The 16513-nt window shown below is 33.0% G+C and overlaps 1 protein-coding gene across 3 annotated transcripts in view; it reads left to right on the plus strand.

Annotated features, from left to right (window-relative positions):
* Positions 1-16513, plus strand: part of LOC118186114 (uncharacterized) — a 149494-nt gene that overhangs the window by 8939 nt on the left and 124042 nt on the right. Inside the window, exon 1 of one of the 3 annotated variants that reach the window (XM_085814354.1) lies at positions 15237-16331. The exons of the other annotated variants lie outside the window; for them this stretch is intronic. The gene's annotated coding sequence lies outside the window, so the exon portion shown is untranslated. Of the gene's footprint in view, positions 1-15236; positions 16332-16513 lie in introns of those variants that run through there. 3 annotated transcript variants of the gene reach the window in all.

Consider the following 16513-nt stretch of genomic DNA (forward strand, 5'->3'; position numbering starts at 1 on the left):
GGGAACTTTTACCATGATGGTCAATGATTTGGTTAATATTTCTGTTTTGGTAAGTATTTCTCTTTTCTTCAGTTTTGCGTTCCCCATGTTGCAGTTTCCTGAACCTATAAACTGAATGTCTACATTTAGAAGGCCGCACAAATTTCAGGTCGAATTTTCGGTATTTGACTGTACTAGAAAGATTTTAAGTTCACAAAAAGGCTTATGTGCATAAACATAATATGTAAAACAAAGCCATGTACCAGACGCTCCAGATTTTGACTTGACTTTTTTTTAATCGACTTAACTTAATTTTGACTTTAAACAAAACCTTTGAATTAGCATGCCTGCACATAGTACTTTTCATCACTTACCATTTCATGCATATCCCAGTCTGTTCCAAATTGACTGTATGGATACCTCAAATTAAAACTCTTGTTGTGCACTGCTTTGGGATACAGTCCTGAGTTATTAAATTGCTTTTGAGGCATTGAGAAGAAATATTGTTTATGAACATAGTGATAAGTTTTTCTAGGCAGCAGCTATTTTATATCCCACTAGCTTTAACACTGTCTCAGAGTCCTTGTATTTAAGATTTTTTTTTCCGAATTCTTCTTTTCTGTGTTCCTATATGGCATAATACCCGTTTAATGTTGTCCTATACATCTCAGAGCATAGTGACTGATGACCTTCCAATAAAGATGAACTGCAATTGAACTAATCTTTTAATGTGTCCCTATATCTTTAGCATTTTTCTTGCATAACCAAAATTTACAACAAATCTCTAGGAAAATTTCAAAGCAATTCTCTTTCTGTGTGTCTGCAGTCTTATAAGAAAACTCGATCTCTTAACTGCCAGTACCCATGAACCACATCATTGATTAAATTAGAGATTAGGATTTATCTTTTATCTAATCCTTTAGTTTTATACCTTCTCCTTTTAACCAAAAGTAATGGAGCAATAAATTATCAGATTTCCACACAAAATATAATTGCATACTAAAGCAGGGTTAATACGGTCCTTGAGTCCTTAAAAGTCCTTAAGTTTTTTTTTGGAATTGATTTTTGGTCCTTTAAAGTCCTTAATTTCAATCAAAATTAGCAGAAGGTCCTTAATTTTAATCCTCTGGAATTTCTGTCTGTTTTTATGACTGCCATTTTCAGTGTGAATTAGCATTTTGGTGGAATATTTTTGGCGTTTCACTGACAAATATGGTTATCTTTTGAATGGGTTCATGAGTTATAATTTGTTCCTGTTTCTAATACAAATGTTGGATACTCGAGTTTTTTGGCAAGAAATGAAACATAAGCATTTCAAAATTATTTCATTTTTTTCTAATGAAGAGCTCTTAAACAACTTTTTGCTTTTGGGGATGTTAATCTTTTATTAAACGTTTCTAAATTTGGCGACTTACCAACATTTTGGGGATTTTATGATAAGTTTCTATAGAAAATTTTAAATTCGGAAATCTGTGAATTTTTTCGCAATTTTTTTTTAACATTATGAGATTGAAAATCATTAAAATAATGGTAATATATTGAAATTATATAGTTAAGAAGTAACATTAAAATAAAGCATTTTTGTTTTTCCGCGAACGGGCTGGCTGCATGGGCGTTTTCGTGGTTTTCCCCATGTGTAACGTGTATACGAGCCAGTTTCCCTTAGAAAGTCCTCCACGAAAGGCATCCCTCCCTTTAGGCAGATAGCCCTCGTGTGCTTTGCCATAATTAAATACACCACCAACACCACACCATTTTTGTTTTTCATTGTTTTATTATAAAGTGACACTTTCCATTTTGGCGACATTTTGTACAATATTTTGAATTTGAAAAATAAGTAAGGCAATAAATGCTATAATAAAGTACAGTGTACGAAACAGTTCTTAGCAAAAGCAAAGTAGCTATGTAATTAATTAAAAGTGTCTTTTTTTAAGTTTTTTCCATATAATTGTGTCAGAATATTCAGAATTCACAAAATATGCATCAGTTTTCTCTGTAAAATTAATTTTACACTTTCTTTACCTCTTTAAAAAAGGGGGGGGGGCTGGCTTTTGCTGTTACAGAATTGGTAGGGGTAATTTTTCTCTAGGATTTTAGGCAGTACAACTTTGACAGTTTAGAAGGATTAGAAGGCAAGATTTAGAGACTCACGATTCTTTAGAAGGTTCCAGAAAAATGTGAGTAAATGAAAAATGTCTTCATAGTATTAACACATAATGGACATATTTTACAGAAAGTTTGTGATAAATTTCATACTTTTTGGAGAATTTTTGGAAGAACAATGAAAATATAATATTTGAATGCTTTACCTCTGATACTAGAAGTCTTTTTCTTAACATGTGTATCTTCCCTTTATTTTCTCTACTTTTCACTAGATGCAAGCATGGAAAATATCAAAAATTCTTCTTATCGTGTGGATGGGCATTTGTAGAAAGGAATTTTTCTGTTTATGAAAGAATTGAAAACTGACAATTTAAAAGATTCATCTTGTATGTCTCAATGCATTATACTTAGGGGTGGCGCTAGGCATTTTCCTACCTGCTGTAATCTCTGTGGGTCCTAAACTCTAAGAGTTTTTCCAATACTAGATTTTGTTCCTTGGTGTGTCACTAAATTCTTTCTGCCACAAAATTTCGTCACTTATCATATACAGTCGATTCCGGTTAATCGGACCACATCGGGAAGTGATCGTTTTGGTCCTAATAACCGGCTGGTCCGATTATACGAACATGTCCTGTGTTGTAAGATGAGGCGTGCTGTATGTAGCAAACAGTAAATTCACATGTAAATCATGTACTAAAATGTAATTATGACCTTTATTGTGCGGTACAAACTATGGCGAACATACATGTACAAACAAGAACTACAGTCGAACTTTTTTCATTGAGAAAATTAATTTAGAAACAAATTCCAAGAAATGATCTCCATGATAAAAACAAGTTCTTACTAAGTTCCAGTCAAAATTTGAAGAACTTATGCAATGTGATCTGATGCGTTCGTTCTCTTGACGGATTGCACGTGAACAAAATTGCCACAAACATCTAACGCAGCAATGGGACTGCCTTCGTTTCTCTCCTGCATGAAATATCGACGCAAAGTTTCAACGCATTTCCTCGCATCCTGTTTTGTCACTAGTACCAACTTATTAGCGGCATCATCATCATCACTTTCTTGGTCTTCTGATGCTATTGTGTGTTTTGCTGCAACTCAAGCAACAATTGCAGCATCGCAGCTTCATTGTCATCGTAGCATTGAAGCTTGTTGTCGATGGATAAAAATTTTTCGCAATTTTGTGTCTGCTGAAGTTCCACATGTCCATCATCATTTTCACGTTCAATGAGCTTGGCCACATCCATTTCCAAAACCAAGTGCTTAAAGCCACAGTGAGAAGAACAGTTCTGAATTGTCTCACTGCTCACTTTTTGTCAGCTGTTGGCCATAAATGTAACTGCTTGTAAGATGTTGACCTTTGCACTGACTTCGCTGGCTTTTGACGATAAGGTCAGCAAACGTTTTTCAATTACTTCAAGGATGTAATTAACCAACCTTGCAGGATAAAGGGTCTTCAAATTTTTTATGATGCCCATGTCCATTGGCTGGTCCAAAACTGTGGTCCTGAGAGGTAGAAGTTCCAGCTGGATGTTCTTCAAGCAATCTAAACGAGGATGTGCTCTACAGTTGTCAAGAAGAAGCAGTACTTTTCTCAACTGGCGATGTAGCTCTCTGTCCTAGCCCTTCAGCCATTCTTAAAAAAGTTCAGGGGTCATCCACGCATTTCTGTTTGCACGATAGACAACTGGTAAACTGTCCCTCCTAAGTCCTTTAAAGCAGCGAGGCTTAGTGCTTTTTCCTATAACCAATAGCTTCCTCTTGCTTGCTCCTGACATGTTAGAGCATCACGAGACAGTTATGCGATCCATCATTTTTTTTGGAGCCAGAGAGTGCAACATGTTTGTAACTTAATGATCTGTCCGGTGTAACATGACAATACAGCCCAGTTTCATCAGCATTGTAGATGTCATCAGCTGAAAAAGTTTCAAGAAGGTCAGGCAGTTTTTTTGATTTCCATTCTTCAGCATTTGCATTCTCAGCACTTTCTCGCCATGTGCTTTCTTGAATTTCATGTCATGTCTGGATTTCCATCGAGACAACCAACCGTCCATAGCTTTAAAGTCATCGTGGCCCAGCTTTTTAGTGAGTTCTTCTGCTTTGCATTTTAACATTGAGCTGCTTACTCGCACAGCTCGTCCAGTAATAATGGTTAACCATTTATTAATACGTTCCCTGTCAGACCGTTTTTTGAAGACTTCCCGTTCAGGCGCCCCACGCTTTACATTTGTATTATTTTGTTTCTGGCGTATACCTTACAATAATTAAAATAGTGCAAAAATCATAATTATCAAGGAAAGGTTATATAGTTTAACATGCATAACACAATAAAACAATAAATTTATTTTTCTAGGAATTAGTTTAACAAATACTTGGCTGAACATTACTATGCCAAACAAGTTGCATCTTCACATATAATTTTTTTTATCGTACGTATATCAGTTTTAAATGAGGGCATCAGCAGTAGTATTAAGATGCCCATAATTGGCAGCATAATGAATTTTTAAAAAATTCTTCATTTTACAATGATAATACCAAATGGCAGGGAACGTCTTAAGGGCCTCATCGACGTCTGGATCCTTTCCTTCATGCTTCCGTTTTTTTTGGAGTTCCTCCTCGTCCTTCACATTGTGCCCATTCTTCTCACAGCTCATTCTTTTGTTTTATCATGGGTGAAATTGTAGTCTTTGCCAATCTGGTAATTTCCACCAACCGATGCTGACTAGTGTTTTGTGGTTGTTGCTTGATCTTATCCAGGAACCAATTTTTTCAGCTAACGTCCTGTCCCATCATGACATTTTGGCAGGGGACAGTTCACTGACTAAAGTGGTCTGAAGAAACCTTGGTGTTTCGGGGTCAAGATATTGAGGTCAAGAGGGAGATAAAATGCTTGCCATTCAAAGCTTTGACACTTAAATCATCCCAAAAGGGTGGTCAAATGATAGCTTTCTCGTGTAAACTTTAATCATGGTTGACGGGCGGGAATTCCTTTCAAGTGGAGCTGGAACTCTATTGTACATTTCCACGAAAATCGGAGATGCAGTGGGACCAATAACATCGCTGCCGGCTATTGGTTACTCTGTTTTAAGAAAGGACAAAGAAAATGGTGCGCGTGTTCATCTCCCACTGGTTTTGCTGTTGTGATGCAATTTAAGGAATTCCTGACCTTTGACAAAGAGTTCTCCTGGGGAGCGCAGCTATAGACCCTGCCATATGTCGCAGACCACCTGTACATCCGCTGTACACGGCCAACTTGTGGCTTCTGTTTCTTATTTGCTCTCGCGTCTTTTGGTCCGATTAAACGGAATTCTGATCCAAATAAGCGTATAATATTAGACTTATGTACATATGATTTGTTTCGGTTCTTTAGGATTCGGTCCGAAAAAGTGGCTGGTCTGATTATCCAGTGATCCAATTAACCGGATTCAACTGAATTATTTCATACTTATTCTGAGTGTTCATATAACTAAAGAAATAAAAGTAGTTGCTTTTGCTATATATTCAAAATGCATTTAGTTTTTTTAGAATAACAGAAATCTCTAATTAAATCCAAACATTCTAAAATGAAGAGGAAACATATTGAAGGAAAAAACTGAATATGTAAAGAGTTTATTCTAACATTATTCTTCAAAGATATAGGCAGTTATTATTATGTAAATTAACCAGTTGTTTATAATTTCAGCTTTTACTATCAACCATTACAATCATCAATCAATTTCAGCCTTTACAATCAGTTAGATAGTTTCTAACATGGGTTTTTGAATTGTAAGACAGTGTGTTTTTCGCCTCTGCTTACACACAGCATTAGTTCCTGCCAGCTCTGATAATTTGTAATTATTCGTCTTTGTGTTATTGTTGCCAATGTTTGAATCTATTACGATGATAAGAGTTACTGAGCCATTATAGATTCAAATTAAATTGTGTAGTCTTTGACTATTAGTCCACATTTTAGTTTGAATTTTACTCTTCCTGTTTAATTACATTACCATGAGCTGTAGTTGATTTTGTTAACTTAAAAACGTGCCTTTATGTTTAAGCTCTTTTTAAATAAAAGGTTTATTTAAAACTTTATCAGACTTTGTAGGTAATTTCAGACAGGGCAGTAACTTCACATCTGACAGGGGTTTTGGACTGTTTAACTTTTTGCAGATCAAGTAAAACCTCATAGGTACATTGCTGAAAGAATGACAAGTTAGGAGATAAAGGACACAGAAACTAGCAGGAGCTTTAGTTTGCATATTGAAACAGTTGAAACAAATTTCTAATTGTTAGAAAAGAGCTTAAAGAGAAGCAAATTGATATAAATTAGCCAAAATGTCTGGGAGGGCTTCAAATTAAAAAGTTACATGTCCTTGGCTACTAGAACTACTACTAATTTACATGTCCTTGGCTACTAGAACTTTAGAGAAGTGTCTAGCAACTATTTGCATGTCTTCTTACAACTATAAAATAGTTAAAACAAAGAATGGTTAAAATATCCTTTTATTCACTCAAAGAAATACTAACAGACAGCCCTCCTGGGCTTAAAGGAAAGCCTCCTCTTGGGCTTTAACGTAAGATAGAAAATAAGAAAGTAAACTAATTCTAACTAGCGAAACTTTAGCCGAAGCTGTACAGACATAGATAATCAAGTTGGCCTGTAATTAAACCTCACCAGCAAAATCTAACAGGCATGTAAAACTAGGGCCGTACATAGCTGGATAGGCTTAAAACAACGACGTGGCCTGAAGGCATAACATGCTCTATTGAGAATGCCTGAACTCTTCTAAGGAAGTGACTGAACTTCCCATTAAATACTGGTTCTACTTCATTTACATAAAATGTGAAACTGAAATCTCATTCTGGTGTTGTAGGTGGAAAATAAAAATTTAAAGGAAAGGGTTTCAAAATTAAAAGTAACTTTTAAAAAATTAAAATAAACCCTACAAAATTAAAAAGATGCATAAATTTTGTGTTGTGTATTATTGCTACAATATATAAATGTTTTGTAGTTTTTAATGTGCAAATGTGATTTTGGTAATGCTTTTTTGACAAACATTTTTAAAATATAAATAATTTAATAGTGATTATGCAAATCTATAATGACCAAGGCTATCTAACTACCTAATTTAATTATTTGTAACTACTGCTCACCCTTAAAAGTTATCTCTGAATATTAAAGCGAGTTATTGCATTTCATTAATATTTACTCTGGTCACAAGATACAGCACAAAAATATAAAAGTTAATGTAAAACATTCTTTGCATCTAATGAGACTGAAAGTAATAAAAAACAACTTATTACTCCTGGTACCGTAGTGGCTTATTGGAACCTTAAAGTATATTAACTGGGCTACAACCCTAGGAACTCTTCACGAAGCTACAGCACGAACTGCATCAGACAGGCAATGCACAACTAACTTTCAAAATTTGCAAACTATGCCAACATCATACTTTCAGGTTTATTCTGATCAGTTGGTCTCTCTTTAGGCAAGCAGCAGTGGTAGCAACAGTCAGTCTTCTGTTATGAATCATGCTGATTATGATTTTACTTCTCATTTTAACCTATGCTATTTACTAAACCTCTGGTCTGAGCAAGTACGTGTCAAAATGAGACATGAAAGAAAAAATCAACATAAAGCTAACTGTTACTAAACCTCAAATAAAATTTTCTTTCAAATATGTTCGGCTATTATAAGTGTAAAATATTTAATCCTACTTTAAAATTTTTTAAAGTTGATTTTATTGTCAAATTTGTTTTATAATTATGTTTATTAAATTATGTTTAATAATAATGCATCCTACTTACTATCTATTTTATTCTTAGGCTTGCATTATAAAAGTGAAGTTCAGGCATAGATAATATCTTTAATTGAATTTTTTCAGCTCCCGCTTGCTAATAGGTCCTTATTGTTTTCTATTAATGGTCCTTAGAAGTCCTTAATTAACATGTGCAAAAATGCGTACAAACCCTGGAAAGATTTCAAGCTTTTTGTTAACTTCCAAAACTAATAATTTTTACAGCAAAAGATGTCATTGCACATGCTAAAACCTAATGCACAACTCCTTTCTAGATAAAAGGAAAATAAAACAGCCTCGTGTATTAACTGCCTCCAGAGGTAAAAAAGTTTCCGCCCACCATGAGGTTACAGCTAAGATCAATTTCTGTTCTGGTTAACAGATTGTTTTTAGTCCAAAGGGGCTTTGCCCCTGAAGGACTATTGTTTTTGTTTTGTGATTTTGCATCGATTAACAACAAACGGCAAATCATTTTTCAAACTACTGCCAGCAAATGTTAGAGTCCTGCATTATATTTGAAGAAATTAAATAATGAAAAATCTGCATAAATGTATATATATTTCTCGCATTATGATAAAACAACGGTATGTAGAGCCATCAAAATTTGAATGACATAATCCTACTGTGAATATGGGCATGTGGAAGCCCAAATTTGAAACTTGGAATGTGTTTTATTATCAATTTCATACTTTGTAAAACTTTAATGAATTTTTGATTAACAAACTCAAGGATTTCAAAGTGAGAATTAGCAACATTGTAGAGAAAAAAACATTTTTATCTCCAGCGCGCAAGGCTCTGTATCGGAAATTCTAAAGATATGCTCATTTTAAAACTATTTTGCAATATTGCACTTGAACTGAATTTTATGGTTTAAGTGCGAAGAATGTGATATTTAATAAGTAAATGTAACACACAAAATGTTAAAAAAAATCTTCCCTTTGGATGTAATTTAAAATCTGAAACCTTTCAGACTTTTTTTTTGCTTTTCCTCAGCACACCTCGTATGACCACCTTGTTTTTTTTCCTTTCTTCCAGCCTCATCATAAAGTCTTGAGCTCTGAGAATGATAATGACTAGCACTAAAGAATTAAAGGTTATTATAAGTCTGTGCATGACTTAAATTCCTTAATATTCTTAACATTAATCTTTATACACAACAAACAGCAGAATTGTATATAGCGTGGGGATAAAAATCATAGAAATAGAGTGAAAGCTTTGGATTGATCTCTAAAGCAATTATTTTTCATTTACATAATTTAGTTACATTTAGATTTGATATTCTTTTTAGTCCAAAGAGAAAATTGAAGATGGGCTAGCTTTTCTATCCATTTTTTCTATTTTTTATTTTTGATAATTTACTTATTTTATTTTCCAGAGTATATTTAATAATACTGAACTTGGTTCAAATGTTAGCAGCTTCATTTGTATATGTATATATATGTATATATTGAAGAACTAGCAATATATTTGTTCTTTATGCAGGGGTGGGGGAATATTTCCCTGGAAAACAAGAAAAATTCATTAAAATAGCATGAAAAAATTATAGACTAATAGTAAAATAATGGGGGAAGAAATTGGTACTTCCTGTTAAAGTAATACCATACATTGGGAGTGCGATATTGATGCATTTTAAGATTTTTTATTTTCCTGCACTTTTGGGTTAAGGATAAATAAAACGAAATATTTGGAAACAGCAATAAAGAACATTCTCTAATTTTGCAGCATAAGCATAAGCTTATTTTTTTTTAGCTTGTTAAGACTTAAATACGAAAGGTCCTGAGATCGAGTCCTGCTAATCGCTGTTAATTTTTCTAAAACTTTTGAGAACTTTTGAAACTTTTAAAAGTTTTTCTTTCTTCTTAAAATTTTTCAAGTCATATTGTCTTTCTTTTTAACTTCCTTAATGACTATTATGTATTCTTTCCCAAATTTTGCTCACTGTTTTATGATGTGGAGGTAGAGGGTACTATACCCTTAACCATTCCGAAATATTTAATCCTTGGATCTTCCATATTTTTCAATAGTCACCAGCATATTCTGTGCTGGTATGTTGTAGTGTCTGAATTCAGCTAATGAAATTCAGTACTTTTTGGTTATTGTTATTCCCTGCAAAGCATTAATAACTAATTTTTTATCAAGCCAAAGGCAAGAGCCATCATCAAAATGGCGGTGTGCAAAGATTTTGTAAACAAGCAATTGCTCAATGAAATTTATAAAGCAAGAAACTTTGATAATAAAACACTTTTTCAAGAAATCCTGTAATTTTTTGTTGTTGTTGATCACTTCACGATGTGATCCCCCACCTTTTTTTTTGCTTTAACCCTTTTGACCCAACTTTTGCATAATTAAAATATAACCATAAAAAACAATTTAATTTAATGTTGACATACTAAAAGAAGTGTAATGTTTAAAGTTTTGAACTTTACCAGTTTCCTGGGAATCTCGTGGGATAATATGTCTGAATCATATTTTCAACTGGGACTATTTGTCCCAGTCATCTAGGATATTGTGATAATAACTTTACACTGCATGTGAATAAATAATAAAGTTAAATTAAATGTACTAGATATTTTATTCTTACAGTACAAAAATACCTAAATAATAAGTGTGATATGACATAAAGTAGTCTTTACAAAGTGCAACCTGACCAATTTGGCAAATAAGCTAGGTTTCTTTAGTCATATATTTGTTTCCTTAAAAAGACTGTAGACATAAAAACTCATTTAAATGTGAGTTTTATTTACCCAATAGGGAATGAAATCTAATCTCTGAGACAGATGGGCCCATTAGGATCGAAAGGGTTAAAAAAAGTGCCCAAGTTTGGCATTGTGCACTGGCTAGCAATAAAGTGAACAGCTGTTGTTAGTGAGACGCAGCTATCTTCAGACCAATTTACAAACTTCATTCTAACACTTTGCATGCTGTTTTTCACATTGCATTTTCATAAAATTCAGTTCCTGAAGTACAGTATTATAAAATGTGAAATTTTGCATTCTGTATTGTTGGACAAAATGCCATATTTCCGCAGCATTGGCTGTATACCAGTACATCTCATCGTTGTTCTCTTCAGTGATTTTATTGTAAAATACTGTATTCAGGCAGAAATTTTACTGCAGTTTCTTCTTTTGCTGGCAAATTCCACAAGCACATATTTTAAAATTGAGTCTAAGGCAAAAAATATCTTGATTTGTCTACAAAAAAACCATTGGAACATAGAGTACAACTAAAGGAACACATATGGAAATAGCAATGTTGTTTGACTGAAAAATGTTTATGTAAGTAGTTGCCAGAGTTTGGCTCTTCTGAAAATTCAGCGACTTCTACTAAGGTGGTTGTGATAATGCGAAGATTTTCAACATTTTACAACTGTTGTTCTTCATGCACACTACCGAGAATGATTGTCTTCATTACTATTTTGCAATGGCATATTTGATATCAGACCATGTAGCCTAGTAGCATTGATATCTGACAACTTGAGCCTACTAGCCAGGTGATAATTCAGTCTTTAATGTTATTGTGATATTTTATCATTCTATTATGATTTTTCTTTTTTAAATCATAATTATTTGAGACTTTTCTCTGCTGATGATATCGCTGCATTTGGCATCAAAACATGCAATGATAAGTGTCAAAGGAATTATATAAGCTAATAATTAACCTATGTAAGTAAATTCCTACTGTATACAATATATTAAGATATTCTGCTCTCTAACTGGACTTCTTATGAACTGATTATATAACTGGGATAATATGAAGTTAATTTGAACAGTGTGAACTATTTTTTTGATTTTAATTAAATATTAAATTAATAATTGTTCTTTCTTTAGCTTGTAACTAACTGACCGTTTTACTATGTAACTCACTGTGTTTCTTTTGTGAATTTATAGACCTTAAACATTTCAAAATTTCATCTTTCATAATCATTTCTTGAATTTCATTCAGTTTTAAAATCCTAAGTCATTAGTTAATAAATCTTTTTCAAACTTTTAGTTTCATGCAATCATTTTCACATTGAAAATCATTGCAGAATTGGGAAATGAGAAAGACCTTGATCAAAAGAAGTATTTTTAAAAATACAGAAAATTTATTTATTTTGTGATATTATGTGAAGAACTGGAGATATTGGAAATGAGGCTTGCTGAACTAGAGTGAAGATCTATTTTGCCTGTTGAGCATTCCCTGACAGACGTTTAGGCAGAACTGTTCAAGCCAGATCAATCATTGTTCACATTATGAAAATTAAAATAAAGACAGTGACTGTTAATTCAGGATAGGGAACACATTTTAGCTTAAATGCATTTCTGATAATTTACCCTATGTAGCAAATATTTCATGTACATATTTTAGTAAACTAATCAAATTTAACTGAGGTAATTAAAGCTGCAGAAGGTAATTCCCTACCCTCATAATAGTATCAAGAAAAAGCAGAATTTTCAAATCCAAATTATATCATCCTAATGTATCAAGTATCAAACATGAAAAAAAGTGTTATTAACCTTTAAAGTTAAATGTAAATATAAAATACACAATATGTTAATATATAATTTTACAATTACTGTGTTATAATTATGTATTCATTGTATGAATATATACAGTTATAGAAATTGCAAAATTCTTACAAACATTGAGACAGTGAATATTTGAAAATTATTGAGGAAAAGGCAAAATCATTACCATACCTGCTATTAGCATATAATTTGATAATGCATTCTTCTTGATGCAAGTAACTTTGAATTGTTTTTGCTGAATATATATGTATGTATGTGCATGTGATAAAATTGAGAGTGTTTGATAAATAATGATATGAGAGAGTTTAGTGGGGCTATGTAATGATGCAGTCATCACCTAGTTGTTACATTATTTTTGGCATTAATTATTTTGAGAGATATGTGTATAGTTAATGAAAGAAGAAAAACAGATGATAACATCTGAACTTGATAAAGGCAAGCATGTGTATAGTTAATGAAATGTATGAGATATGTGTATAGTTAATGAAAGAAGAAAAACAGATGATAACATCTGAACTTGATAAAGGCAAGCATGAGAAGAATAAGATTATGTTACTGTTATTAGAATATAAATTTTGAAGTTATATTTCTCAGTAGAGGCATGTAGTCTCACATTATTACTATTCCATTATAAAAAGATTTGGTTTGAATATTTTGGATGAAAAACATGAATTTCATTTTCGCCATTATATTAGTATGTGTGTCGCTTGTATTATATAAAAATCATACAAGGGGGATTAATTTAAGAAAGATGCACTTCAGAAAGTTTTTTTTTAATTATTATTATTTTTAAAATTATTTTTAGGATGAAGAGGGAAAATAAGCAAATAAAAAACTGTTATCCATTAAAATTCAAATTTTATCTTATACATGCATATATATAAAGAAAGTTTTAAAAGTTTTTGCCAAATTTAAGGAACATATAAGGGGATTGGAGTATAACCTCTTTTGAGCAGGAAACCATGAAGTGATCCTGACAACCTTAGAATGAAAAGAGCTAATGTGGGAGTAATCAAACCACTAAAGAGGTATTGAGTTGTCATCAACTCTTTGCATTAATAAGTATATGTTGAGATTGTATAAAAATAATGTTTGTATAAAAATAATGTTTGTATAAAAATAATATATTTTTTTTCTCTCTTTAAATTAAAATATTATATTATAGCCATTTACTAAAAGCTTGACTTTTTAAATAAGAATTTAAAAGTGTGCATTATTTATTATCACTAGTTGCTTCTGCAACCAGCCACATAAAAATAGATATTAAAAAAAAAAGATTTATATATATGTATATAAGTTTACAAGAGTAATTTCGCGAGTTCAGCTAGTAATTAGTAATAACAGAAATGAAAAATCGGCATTTATTGGTTTTAAATCGCCTACTTTGTTAATTAACAACACAAATTTAAAAGAAAAATATCTTATATTTTAAAAAAGGGTAATACATTGCCGCATGGAAAATAAAAATATTATTTTGTTTTGGGAGTTACATCATATTTCTTTAAAATTGCTGAATTTGTTGATTAAATTCGGAAGGCAAATTTATTACGTGTTGCCCAGTGGCAACACGCTTCTAGATGAATATTGCTCAGTTTTCTGATTAAATTTTCAACATAAATATGTAACCTTTTGCCAAGTGTATTGTTATCGAATCATTGAAATTTTAATTAAAAGTTTATCTAATTACACAAAATATGCTAGGAATTAAAAAACAAATTCAAAATTCGGCCTTAGAGGTGCACATGCTCGGGTGGAGGATTACATGTGGTAAAAATTTGGGGATTGTGGGAGCAAACGTTTTTTCCACAGTGCCCAGGAGCATATATAAATACAATTTCATTATTAAATAATAGTGACATAGAGATTAAAGTTTATTTTTTGTTGCAAATATATAAAAAAAATAGTATATGGATGTGAAATTTGCAGATAAATTCTGTTACTGAATAATATAATAAGCTTTAGAAACAGGTCTCATTAATAATATTAATAGTAGAACGCTAAGAAAATTTAGTACTGCTGCAAAATATTACTAATAGGTTTAGGCTGTTTTGTCTAAACCTATTAGCAATATTTTGCCTGAGTAGTAGTAATGCCTGAGGTTGTTACAGACAAGCATGTTTGTTACATTTGCTTATCGATCAATATAATACAGCATAATTTCGGAAAATGATAAAAATGAGAGCTCAGAAGACGATGAATCAATGAAAAATTAAATATACCCAAAATTAATATAAATAAGAGGTCCACATCATTGTTTCGTTGCGTAAAGACCATTTTTTAAAAGTATTTTACAGCTTGAATTTTACTTTTGTTTTTAAATAATTATTCTAGTGTATTTAAATAGGTTTGTCATTTATTTACAAATTATTTTGTATTACGAATGTGCGTTATAATCGGGGTAATAGCTCATTAGATTTAATGGTGTCTGCGTTATGTGCATCTTGAAATCGGAGCTTCTACTTTTGTTTTTCTCATTCTCAATGGGTTTCTTCGAGTAGTATGAGGTAGATGTGCGGTTGCCATGGTGATATCCCCTGAGAACCCTTCCCTTGAAATCCGTGGTCTTTCTCTGCGCAGCTGCCGTGCTTGAGGTGAAACATGACACTGTGTGATGAAGGATGCAGCTTGGGAAAAATCCGACCCGCCTTGTTTTGTTTTGCTTGCGCACGCTCCTTCTTGCTTTCTTTTTAATTAAAAGGATGATGTATTTTCGACGTCAACATAAGAAAGAGCTATAAAAATTTACAATGTAGGACGTTACAGTAAAAAGATTATTCGTTCCCATACAAATATTTAAGAAATTTGAGTTCAGTTTATTCTTTGAAGAATTTTAAATCTAAAAATATCGTGTTATGTGGAAATTTGAAGTTTGCGTGTAATATTACGCAAAGAAAACCTTGTGCATATACATTGGTGAGCAAGGGGTTTTAGCATAAAAAAAAATCGTTGTAATATTTGAAAGCAACAAAATGCAAGTTCTTTTGGAAATTCCAATTAATTTAGTTAATAGTATGATAACTGATACGCAATACGAATCTATTTATTTTGATTTGCGTATAATAATTTAATTGAATATGTAGGTACGTTAAAATTATGGCGCGCATTCATTCATTCTCGGATGTGAACTCTAGTTTAACGACGCCATTGAGCGCTGAACCCTTAACTACGCAAATGGAGCACGTGGAGAAAGATTAAAGGACTTTTCCAACTAAAGACAAATAGACTGGTTTCATTGACAAAAGTTCGAACACTGCGACATGCCACAAACGATAGGAGAGAACAATAACCTTTTTGGAGGAAAAGGAGAGGAGATGGAAAGAAAAAAAAAAAAAAAAAAAAAAAAGGGAAAGAAAAGAGTTTCTTGGGAAATACCCCCTCCTATGGCAGAGAAGAGCCATCTGAAATGATCTTTTTCTTTCCGTCCACCGACTGGTAATAGGAAAGAGTAGTGCGCCAAGACAGCGTGGCAAAGGATGGGAAGAGGGAGAAGGGAATTGGGCTACACCGAGGCGGCGCGCCTTTGCCAATGCTTTTAAAATATCTTCGGAGGAGCTGCAGCCGCACTAAGGAGAAGTTGGTGGGAGGGCAAGATAGATAACCTGAATGTAGCTGAAGAGAGAGAAATTTCGTGTTGTGGGGAGGGAGTCATTCACGTGTGCTCCTTGCGATCACGTGTCTGTCTGTCTTTCAAGGACGGGGGTACCTCGGCGTTCCCTATACCCCGATCGCTCTATCTTGCTCCGCTTGGCTCTCGCAACAGCTGTGTTTACCAACAATCCTTTTCTCTTTCTCTCCAGTCTCCGTTAGTTGACCGTCAAAAGGGATGATGCGCACGCTGATGTTGCAACTGGTGTCAATTCGACTGGATCTGTTGGAGGAGCTATTCGAGTTTCCCGCCTTGGTGTGTGAGTGGTGGATTGGAGAAAACTTGGACTAGGGTGTGGAAAAGCGCAAATAGGTGTGTATGTTTCTGAAGGAATTGTAAGTGTATTGTAGAGGAAAAACGCAGAAGTGTGTGCTTGTTTTTAAACGGATGGCGGTAGCTATCAAGCTGTTTGTTAGGAGGTTTCAGTATCTAGAATTTTGGCACTGGTTTTCCATGTGGTGCGGAACGCTATGGGCAGATATGCTAATTAAATT

Source organism: Stegodyphus dumicola, chromosome 1, assembly GCF_044657685.1.
Source record: "Stegodyphus dumicola isolate Sdum_Otavi_A_Nest chromosome 1, ASM4465768v1".
NCBI classification, from domain to species: domain Eukaryota; kingdom Metazoa; phylum Arthropoda; class Arachnida; order Araneae; family Eresidae; genus Stegodyphus; species Stegodyphus dumicola.